This window comes from Panthera uncia, chromosome E1, assembly GCF_023721935.1.
Source record: "Panthera uncia isolate 11264 chromosome E1, Puncia_PCG_1.0, whole genome shotgun sequence".
Taxonomy (NCBI): domain Eukaryota; kingdom Metazoa; phylum Chordata; class Mammalia; order Carnivora; family Felidae; genus Panthera; species Panthera uncia.
Genome location: NC_064814.1, coordinates 6,451,669 through 6,462,897, shown reverse-complemented (window position 1 = coordinate 6,462,897; position 11,229 = coordinate 6,451,669).

Here is an 11,229-nt window from a genome sequence, read left to right as displayed (position 1 = left end):
TGTCTGCCACACTTCCTTGCACGCCCAGGCTTGCACACTGTTCCCTCGACTTTCAGATCTTACTTTACACCTTGACTTATGGCGTCTCTGGCTTCCTAAGAAGATGGGTTTGTTTTCCCGGCCCTTGGAAGAACAAAGCTGAGTTTTGTGTCAGCGTATTAGGTTCCTGTTGCTGCCCAGATTTACTGTCTTCCAGCTCCAGAGGTCAGAAGTTTCAGATGGATCAGCGAGGCTGCCCTGCCTCGCCTGTTCCAGCTTCTGGAGGCCATGTGCATTGCTCTGCTCAGACCCTCTCTTCCTTCCGAAGCCAGTCGCACAGGACTTCAGATCTTCGTCTGACCTTTATTTCTATTGTCACGTCTCTGACCTTCCTACCTCCTTCTTCCTCAAAGGAACCCGGCGATTACATCGGCCCCGCCCCTATAACCCAGGATAGTCTCACCATTCAAGGGCCTTAATTTAAGGCTTCCTAAGCTTCTTCCAAAGCCCTTTTGCCATATAAGGTAACGTGTTCGCCCGCGTCCGGGATTATGACCTGGACATTTGGGGGGCAGTTATCCTGCCAACCATGGAGGAGTTACAGAAAGTCTGGGAACTGCGTCTTGGCTGAAGAACTTTCCGACACCCGCCCCCAGCACCCCCAAGTGAGCACACACCAGGAGGTTGTTTTCCCCCAAATAAGTGTCTATCGTGTGGGGGTGAAAACACTTTTGCTGGTATCCACACGTGATTCTGTCGACTTCCCTGCAAAGAATACCGGTTTCCAATTTTGAAAATTACCCAAGAGAAAAATTGGCATCTTGGCTACACATAGTAATTCCGGGATTCCAAAACCCCAACTTTTCACCTGAGGAAGGGACGGGAAGCAGAACAGCCCATCCCTTTTCGGCCTGGCAGAGTTCTCCACTCGGCTTTGCCGGAAAGGTTTGCCATGGGCCCCCCGGGTACCAAAAGGAAGCGTGTGGTCCTCTCGGCCCCTATCATGTGATCTAACAGCCCTGCTGCCTCTGCCCCTCTGTGTGCCTCTGCCACACAGAAAATCGTGGCTAGGAACATTCCAGAGGCTCTGGCTGACATCAGCTCCGGTTTGGGCCCAAAGCAGCCTCTGGCCTGCTCGCCAGTGGCCAACCCCACATCCTGGATGCTTGCCGTGATTGTCCCTTCCTGAGGCTGCAGCCGGCCCTCCACCCCACCCAACTGTGCCTACTTGCTCATTTATACTGGTTCGGAGACCGGGGGCAACTGGTAGGAGCCTTGATCCAAGGGAAGGAAAGCCACGTCAGGCCGCCCGCGGCAGTTCCCCAAAGGGAAACTTCTGGGAGTCAGGAAGAGAGGCCTGGCACTCTGAAGTTGGGGAGCAGGACAGCAGGACAAGCAGGATCCAAGCCAAGGGGATGGGTGTGTACACAATTTTCCGGGGGCTTGATGTTGTGCAATGTTTTCCACTCTCACCTCTTTCAAAAGCTAAGATGCATCCTTGGGACGTTCCCAAAGCAAACAGAGTGGGTCGGACCCGGCCGAGGTGGGCGGTGCATTGGCACCAGCGGTCCGGTGCCTTCCCTCCAACCTGACGTGGACCCTGCCTGCCTGCTGCCAGGGAGGTGAAGTCCCTTGTCACCGGGACCCAGAGAAGCTTGCCCTGCCTCTGGGAACGCCCGCTCCCGGCACCCCACTGACCCCTGGTGGCCACCTGGGACATGCGTCCTTCTCCTTCATCCGAACCCTGCGGCTGCTCAGGCTTCCTCCATAGATGCCATCTGTGGGGGGTGGTAGCTTGGGGGCAAAAGAGGGGCATGGGCGCCCTACTCTGCCCGGCTGCACAAAGACACGGATCCTGGAGCGGGGCTTGCCTACCCCTGATGCTCATCCACATCCTGAAAATAGAAATTCCTCTTCCCTGGAGGCTTGCCTCTTGAAGGTCAAACCCTTCGATTCTTTCCAGACACAGCCCCGGTAATTTAAGCCATGATTATACAGCATGGGCTGGACAGCTGGGGCCAGGGAGGGGGGCTGGGGGCAAGGGACACTGTAACCTAATTGCACACGTGTTCCCCGAAGCCTTTGGGCATCAAGGGGAGTGATGTGCTGATCCGACAGGAGAGCCATTTCCAAAAGCAGGTCCTTGTTCTCTGAAGTCCTGGCCGCGGCCACGTGACTAGCATCTTGAGAATGAGTTAAGATGTCATTTCTCCTTCAAGGCACCGTCAGATGATCCTAGCAGCCTTCTCTGAAACTCACTTTCAAAAAGGAAATGGGGAAACAAGTGATTACCTGGCAAAGCTTACAGACTAGTGAAATTGTGTGTGTGTGTGTGTGTGTGTGTGTGTGTGTGTGTGTTTTAAAGAGAGAATGCGCACATGTGCACACTCAGGGGAATGTGGGGAGAGGGACAGAGAGAGAGAGAGAAAAAAATCTTTTTTTTTTAATTTTTAATGTTTATTTTCAAGAGAGAGAGACAGAATGTGAGCAGGGGAGGGGCAGAGAGAGAGGGAGACAGACAGAAGCAGAAGCTGGCTCCAGGCTCTGAGCTGTCAGCACAGAGCCCGACGCGGGGCTCGAACTCACGGACTGAGAGATCATGACCTGGGCCGAAGTCGGAAGCCCAACCTACTGAGCCACCCAGGCCCCCCGAGACAGAAAATCTTAAACAGGCTTCACGCTCAGCTCTGAGCCCGACGCAGGGTTCAATCCCACGACCCTGGGATCACGGCCCGAGCTGAAATCAAAGAGTCGGACGTTCAACTGACTGAGCCACCCAGACTCAGCCACCCCTGAATTTGTTTTTTAAAAGCAAAAATTGGGGGGGGGGGGCACCTGGGTGGCTCAGTCAGTTAAGCGTGGGACTTCGGCTCAGTTCACGATCTTACAGTTCATGGGTTCAAGCCCCAAGTAGAACTCTGTGCTGCCGGCTCAGAGCCTGGAGCCTGCTTCAGATTCCGCGGCGCTCTCTCTCTCTGCCCCTCCCCTGCTCACGCTCTGTTTCTTTCTCTCTCTCCCTCTCTCTCTCTCTCAAAAATAAACATTAAAAAAAAATTTTTTAAGCCAAAAACGGATTGGGCCTGGAGAGTGCTCCTGTGTACTAGGTGGCCGAAGAACACGTCTTTTTCCTTCTCATCTCCTTCCTAGAACTGCAGTCGTTGTGGTCCTCCCCACGGAAGTCCTCAAGAAATGCTTGCGGACTGACCTCTCCCCACCGCATCCCCCTCGGCAATTGCAGCAGAGAGGCCAGGAGAGAGAGCCACATCTCGGTGCCAGGGGGTGCCGGGGGGCCCAAAAGGGCACGGTCCTACACCCCACCTCCTCCGGGCGGGGCACAGCAGGCCGACGGGTCCCGGGAGAGCCGGCCAGTTGGCTCCGAGGCAGAGTTAAAACGATATCTGAGTCTTCCTGACTCGGATGGCCTAGGAAAACCCATAGCATCAGAACTGGGCATTTGCAAGCAAGCACGTAGATCCTACCGCTTTAGGCGGAGTTCCAGGCACCATGTGACAAGTGTCTGTGACTACTCGGTTCTCAGATGGACACCTTTGAGCCCTTGAGGAGGGAAAACACCCAATGTCTGCAAAATATGATTAGCGTGGGACGGGGTCCGCCTCCTTCAGCTCTGGCAGGCACGAGTGATATTCCCAACGGGAGAAGCCCGTTGAATCCTCAGGGGCTGGATCTCTTAACTCTGATTTGCAGCCCTTAGCGTTGTGGGAGCCACACTGGCCGGGACAAGGCTGAGCGGGAGCTGGGAGCCACAGCAAACCTCAGGACACGGAGGGCCACGTCCCTGCAGTCCCAGGCTCTTCTTTTCTTTTTTTTAAGTTTACTTATTTATTTTGAGACAGACAGAGGGAGTGCAAGCAGGGAAGGGGCGGAGAGAGAGGGCGAGAGAGAATCCCAAGCAGGATCCCCACCGCCAGCACAGAGCCTAACTCGGGGCTCGAACTCCCGAACTGTGAGCTCATGACCTGAGCCAACATCCGGAGTCAGACACTCAACAGACCGAGCCACCCAGGTGCCCCCAGTCGTGGGCGTTTCTGCAATGCTGAAGACCCTGAGAGAAACATCTGGAAACTGCCATTCTAGACCAAGACCCCCATGTTGAGAGCACTCAGCAAAGCCTAGCAGGTCAACCGTGGAAACGTGGCCCTAACCAAAGTGGGAAAGGAAGCTAGGATTACCCATCAGCCTTTGAGAGAAATAGCTTTTAAAATGAGGTTCCTCGAAACGTTGAACATGTGACCTAACAGTTGCACTCCTGGGTCTAAGTGCACCCGCGAGAAACGAAAACGTGTCCGCACAAAACTTCGGCAGCAATGCTCACGGCAGCTCTAGTCACAACAACCGAAGGCGGAAACAGCCCAAATGTCCGTCAGTGGATGCATGAATAGACAGAAGCAGCAAATCCGTATCGTGGAGTGGTTATTTGGCCACGAAAAGGAAGCAAGTGCTGACACGTGCCCGAACGTGGCCGAGTCTCCAGGATGTTCCGTGGAAAAAAGCTAGGTGTGAAAGGCCACCTGTTGTGTAGTCGGTTGGGTGTCCGACTTCAGTTCAGGTCATGATCTCACGGTCTGTGGGTTCGAGCCCCGCGTCGGGCTCTGTGCTTGACGGCTTGGAGCGTGGAGCCTGCCTCGGATTCTGTGTCTCCTCCTCTCTCTGTTCCTCCCCCGCTGGCACTCTGTCTCTCTTTCAAAAATAAATAAACAGTAATAGAAATAATAAATAAGAGGCCACCTGTTGTGTGATTCCATTTGTTTGGAGTGTACAGAATGAGCAAGTCAATCAAGATAAGAAGATTAGTGGCTGGGATAAGAGGGGCGTGGGAGTAGTTGCTTACTGGACGTGGGTTTTATTTTGGGGGTGACGAAGATGTTTTGGAACGAGACAGAGGCGGTGTTTGCACAGTACTGAATGCACGAGATGCCACTGAGCTGTCCATTTTGTGTCCTGTGCGTTTCACCTCAATTTCTTTTTCCAAATAAGGAACTTGAAGGAAAGGGCAGTGCCTCTCTCAGGATCATTCTTTTGTGATGCACAAAATGTCCATTTCTTAAAAAAAAATTTTTTTTTTGAATGTTTACTTATCTTTGAGAGAGCGAGAAAGACAGAGCGTGAGCGGAGGAGAGGCAGGGAGAGAGGGGGACAGAGGATCCGAAACGGGCTCTGAGCTGTCAGCGTAGAGCCCGACATAGGGCTCGATCGCATGAACCCAACCGTGAGATCCTGACCTGAGCCATTACCAAAAGGTGGGGTCCCGACCGACTGAGCCACCCAGGAGCCCCGGCCTGAGGATATCCCTAGTAGGAAGCAGAGAGGAGGCCACAGACAATAGCCACGGGATCTGCTGATGGCCCCTTCTAATTCCAGGGTCACTTAGCACCGTAGCTCCCAAAGGAGGCAGCACGTTGGAACCCCCTGGAGATCTAGCGCGCAGACAAATTTGGAAGCTGCCGACTTAGCGAATCTTGGGGAGCCTGGATGGCTCGGTTGATTGAGTGTCCGACTCTTTGAGTTCAGCTCAGGTCATGATTTCATGAATCCGTGGGTTCGAGCCCTGCGTCCGCCTCCACGCCGATGGTGTGGAGCCTGCTTGGGATTCTCTCTCTCCCTCCCTCTCTCTCTCTCTCTCTGCGCCCCTCCCCTGCTCAAGTTTCCTTGTGCTCACACACGTGTGCTCTCTCTCAAAATAAAGAAACTTAAAAAGAAAGTGGGTGTGTGGGGGGATCTCTAGCGTGTTTTCCAAGCAGGTGGCCAAGCTCAAAGAACGCACAGATTTCTGTAAATGCCACAGAAAACTTCTTGAAGGGCATCGTGAACTGTCATGGTCCCAGTGACTATTTCATGTTTGGAAATGGACCAGGCGTAGCGGAGAAATGACGCATCTTATCACAATCTCCCTACATCCCCTCAGACACCAGCGTGGGAACGTGGGAAGGGTGACAAAGCTGGCCGCCAGCCAGGCTCCAAGTAAAGGGGACAGGGGTCTCGGCAGCTATTACAGTCAATCCGGCTAGGTGGGATCAAAAAGGAGCATTGGGGAATTTAAAAAGCTAGGTTAAGTCGTGGCGCCTGGGGGGCTCATTCAGTTAATGTCCGACTTCGGCTCGGGTCAGGATCTCACAGGTTGTGAGTTCGAACACCGCGTCGGGCTCCGTGCTGACAGCTCAGAGCCTGGAACCTGCTTCGGATTCTGTGTCTGCTCTGCCCCTCCCCCGCTCGTGCTCTGTCTCTCTCTCTCTCTCTCTCCCAAGAAAAAAACTTAAAAAAAAGCTCAGTTAAGTCTTATTTCCCTGTTGAATCGTAATACAACTTTCTTAATGTCTAATTAGTATTTAATTACCAGGGGATTCTGTTTTCCCTTGTGTGTAAATGAAAGATTACCTTCCCTTTATGAAGACTTTAAAGACTTCACCCTGGTGGCTAAGCCTCAGATGTGAGCCTTGAAGTGTCCAGCCCCCTCCACCGTGCCACGCCGTTCTTTCCAGAATCAGATTTCCAAGCACCTGACTATGTTTCTATCATGACTGGGGACAGTGGTTTGAAATTTATGGAGGAATGGAAAGGAAGAAGAAATCGTCGGGTGGGGAAGGGAAGGGAGTCGATGAAATGCTCTTACATCAGAGGTTACCTGGCTTATGAGCTGGTACTATACATAAGCTGGAACTTGGGCTTGTGTTGGTGTTTGACTTACATCTTTCCATCAGCCCCGATATCCCACTTGTGCGAACCGCTCCTGGGCAATTACTAGAAAGAATTAATTTTTCATCCAAGAAAGGAACATATGTGTCTGAAAGTACTCCCTAGGGAAGTGTTCCGCTTATCTGTGTCTGAGTAATAAATCACCCAAAAACTTAGTGGCTCGAAGCAATCATTTATTGGGTTCACCCTGGGTTGACTAGGCTCAGATGGGTGGTTCTCACTTGGGGACTCATGTGGTTACCGGGTCATTGGGCTAAACGTCTGAGATGGCTCTCTCGTGTGGTGACAGTTGTGGCTGGCTGTCATCGAAGAGTTCAGCTGGGGCTGTCAGCCAGAGCAACTCCCTGTGGCCTCTCCATATGACATGGCAGCTGGGTTCCAAGAGGGAATGTCCCAAGAGCAATCATTCCAAGAGACCGAGGCAGAACTTACGAGGCTTCTCATGCCCCAGCCTCAGAAGTCCCAGAACATGGGGCTCAGTCGGTTAAGCGTCCGACTTCAGCTCAGGTCATGATCTCACAGTCTGGGAGTTCGAGCCCCGCGTGGGGCTCTGTGCCGACAGCTCGGAGCCTGGAGCCTGCTTCAGATTCTGTGTCTCCCTCTCTCTCTGCCCCTCCCCTGCTCAAGCAAATCACTAAATCCTGCAAATCACTAAATCCTGCCCAGATCCCAGGGGGAGGGAATTAGGACCCCTTCCCTTTGGTGTGAGGAGTAGGGTTGGCTTACAGAGAGAGAAGGAACTGATGGCCGCCATCTTGGGAGAGCTGGTAACTTACCTCAGGAGGAAGAAATGGGGCAACTTTAGAGAATTGCTTTGCCCTTCAGGAAACTGGTTTGCAGCTTACGAATAGACCCCTTCAGGGCCGCCTGAGTGGCTCAGTCAGTGGAGCATGGGACTCTTGATCTCGGGGTTGTAAGTTCAAGCCCCACGTTGGATATAGAGATTGCTTAAAAATAAAAAATCTGAAGAAGAAGAAGAAGAAGAAGAAGAAGAAGAAGAAGAAGAAAAAGAAGAGACTCCTTCAAATATGTGTTCAGGAACCCTGGTGCCTTGTTGGTCAAGGTCCCGGCTTCCTTGATCTTCGGGCTTTAACTGAAACCAGCTGTCTCTGCTGTGACAACAGTCATCTTTAAACCCCTCTCCCTGCCGGACGCTGCTGATTTCCCACTTCTCTGTTACTCCAAGTGGTTAACCTTTATCGAGCTTTTATTTTGTGTCAGGCAGTGTGCTAACTCGCGCCGAGGAGCCGCGTTCACGGGCAGCCACTTTCACTAAGGAAATGGGTCTGGTTGAAGGTGCACATCAGCAAAAGCTCTTACTCGAATGGCTACCACCAGCTGCGCCCTGTCAACATCCCCCTTTCCCCCCGGGGAAGAAGGCTCCCCATTTAAGGCACCTCAGTCTGCTTTCTGGTCATTTCTGCTTGCTAACACAGCCTGACTCTGCTGTTTAAGATCTGTTCCTTTAAACTCGTCTCGGGGCACCTGGGCGGCTCAGTCGGTCTGAGGCCCCGACTCTTGGCTTCGGCTCAGGTCATGATCTCACGGTTTTGTGGGTTCGAGCCCTGCATCGGGCTCTGTGCTAACAGCACCTAGTCTGCTCGGGATACTCTGTTTCCCTCTCTCTCTCTGTCCTTTCCCCTGCTCACACTGTCTCTGTCTCAAAAAATAAGTGGAAAAGAAAACAAACCCAAAACTTATCTCGGATTACCCCCCACCTTTCCCTACGCGGGTCAGGCCTGAGGCCCCAGCATGAGGAAGCAGGGACATGCATGTCTCTGATGCCACTGTGTCCCCTCCTCTGTGCGCTCTTCTATGAGGCTGAGGCCGAGAGGAGAGAAGTGGAAAACCACCCGTGTTCCCTGCGGTGACTGGCCGGCGGCCGTGCTGTGGTCGTCCTCGGGCTCTGGGCCATCACTGCCGATCTAGCTCATGTTCTAGAACAGGATTCCCCATCCTCCGCGCTACTGACATTTGGGGGGCTGGATCGTTCTTGGTCGTGGGGGCCTGGCCTGTGCACAGTGGAGCAATGCCTCTGACCTCTGCCCACCAGATGCCCATAGCTCCTCCCAAGCTTTGCCACCAAAAATGTCTGCAGCCATTGCCAGATGTCCCTCGGGGCAACCAACCTGGCTGAGACCCAGTGCTCTGTAGACTTGCTGTGGACAAGAGGGAGCCCCGCCGGCCGGCCCACGAGAGACTCTCTCCCAAAGGGCTCCCCTGAGTCACACGTTCTTGTACGTCGTCATGTGACCATCTACAGAGAAACGCCAACCGGGAAGGCCCTTCCAGCTTTGCGACCTAAGAGTTTTTATTGGGGTTTCGTCACGTAGGCACTTTGATTCCTTTCCTGACCTTCGTCCGAATGCCATCTCCAGCCCCCTCTCCTGCCGGCAGGTTGAGCTCATATCACGCGGTTTATCACAAACTCTCTGGCGGGATTGGGGAGCCCAGCATGAATAGCAGACATTCCTATCTCTCGGGAAATTCCAAGGATTTAGAGGTGACCTCTCAGGACCTGGGGACGAAGGCCAGCCAAGTTCTTTTTTTTTTAATCTCTTTTTTTAATGTCTATTTATTTTTTTGGGAGAGAGACAGAGTACAAGCAGGGGAGGGGCAGAGAGAGAGAAAGAGGGGAGACACAGAATCCGAAGCAGGCTCCAGGCGCTCAGCACAGAGCCCGACGTGGGGTTCGAACTCATGAACCACGAGTTCGTGACCCGAGCTGAAGTCGGACGCTTAACCGACTGAGCCACCCAGGCGCCCCCCCACCCCCAGCCAAGTTCTTGATTACACACAGGGTTTATAGGGTCAGCTAGCCCACCAGCTGGAGTCTTCTGAACTTAAAATCTGGGGTGCATTTTCTCCTTGGTAGTGGAGTCTGGTAATACTTGGAGAACAGGAGAGATCCCACTGGGCCCCTCCCTCCACCTTGTCACACACACAGCATCTCGTAACCCTAAGGCAGGTAGTGTTGTGAGCACTGGTTTACAGAGGAAGAAACACAGGTGCGCGGGTTGGAGACCGGCCCAGGTGAACCAGTAGAAACCACACCTGAGGGCAGGCGCCTCGGGCCCTAAAGCTGCCCCCTCATGGGGGCAGAGGGTGCCCTGCCTCCTGCCCTGACAGGCAGGGATGAGCTGGCCTCACCCCACCGGCTCCCCACACAGCCTCCAAACCACCCGTCTCCCTCCTGCGAAACCGTCCCTGCTCTGACGCTCTGCTGTGGGGGTGAGGGCCTCCCCCTCTCCTCATCTGGGACATCTCGGGTCCTCGCTCACCATCTTCTCGGCTCCCACTGCTTCTGAGAATGTGTAGGACCTTGGGATCCGGGATCTGGGAACTGGACCCCTGCCACAATCTGTCCCTGACCTAGAACATTCTTCGCCCTCAGCCCCGACTCTCACAGCTGCTGCTGGACCACACCATTTCTCCAATGCCGAAGTCCAGTGTGCCTATCTGTCCTGTTTCCTCCCACCTACCGCCACACTTTCATTCGGGCCTACCTTTATTTTTAAAGATTATTTTTTATCAGAGTATTTTTTTTTAGTGTTTATTTATTTTGCGACACAGAGAGAGTGCACATGCGTGGGGGAGGGGCAGAGAGAGAGAGAGAGGGGAGAGAGAGGATCCCAAGCAGGCTCTGTGCTCATCAGCGCAGAGCCCAACGCGGGGCTCGAACCCATGAACCGTGAGATCGTGATTTGAGCTGAAACCAAGAGTCGGAAGCTTAACCGACTGAGCCGCCCAGGTGCGTCTATTTCTAAAGATTTTTATTTCTTTTGAGTAATCTCTACACCCAAGGCGGGGCTCAAACTCACAACCCTGAGATCAAGGGTTGCATGCTCTATCGACGGAGCCAGCCGAGCGCCCCCAGACCTACCTTCAAATCAACTGCTAAGGGTCCCACTCCTCCTCCAGTCCAGTGTCGCCAGGCGCCGAGGTGGGGCCACTGATCCCTGCCGTTACTCTCTCTCTCTTCCCCCAGCGTCTCCTTTCTGCCATTTTTGTCCTGCAATATCCATTTCACTAATTCTCTGTGTTAAGTCTTTGTTAAAATAATGAATGTGGTTCCTTTTCCTGATTGCCTCCTGACTAATAAGTATGTGTAAACACTTTCCAACTCTCTTCACTCAATGACTCATATATGCCAGACCCCGTTTTAACTGCTTGACATGTATTAACAAGCTTAACCGTCGCAAAGCCCTTCTAGGTAGCAATTGTTATTATCCCCACTGTAGAGAAGAAAAACAGAGGCAAAGACATAATGATTTTCTCCAGGTCACACAGCTGATAAGAGTTGCCTCCCAGAGTCTGGTTCCCAAAGACAATGCCCATTCTGTGCACCGGCGGCCTCGCGGAGAGTCCTTGGGGCATTACACACACACACACACACACACACACACACTCTCTCTCTCTCTCTCTCTCCCACCCCGATAAAGTCCCAGTTTGTGAATGGACCATAGCTACTCTTGGACATTTGTACTGTTTGCAGATTTTGGAATTTGGCATTCTTCAAGGCAGGAACCTTGTGACTTT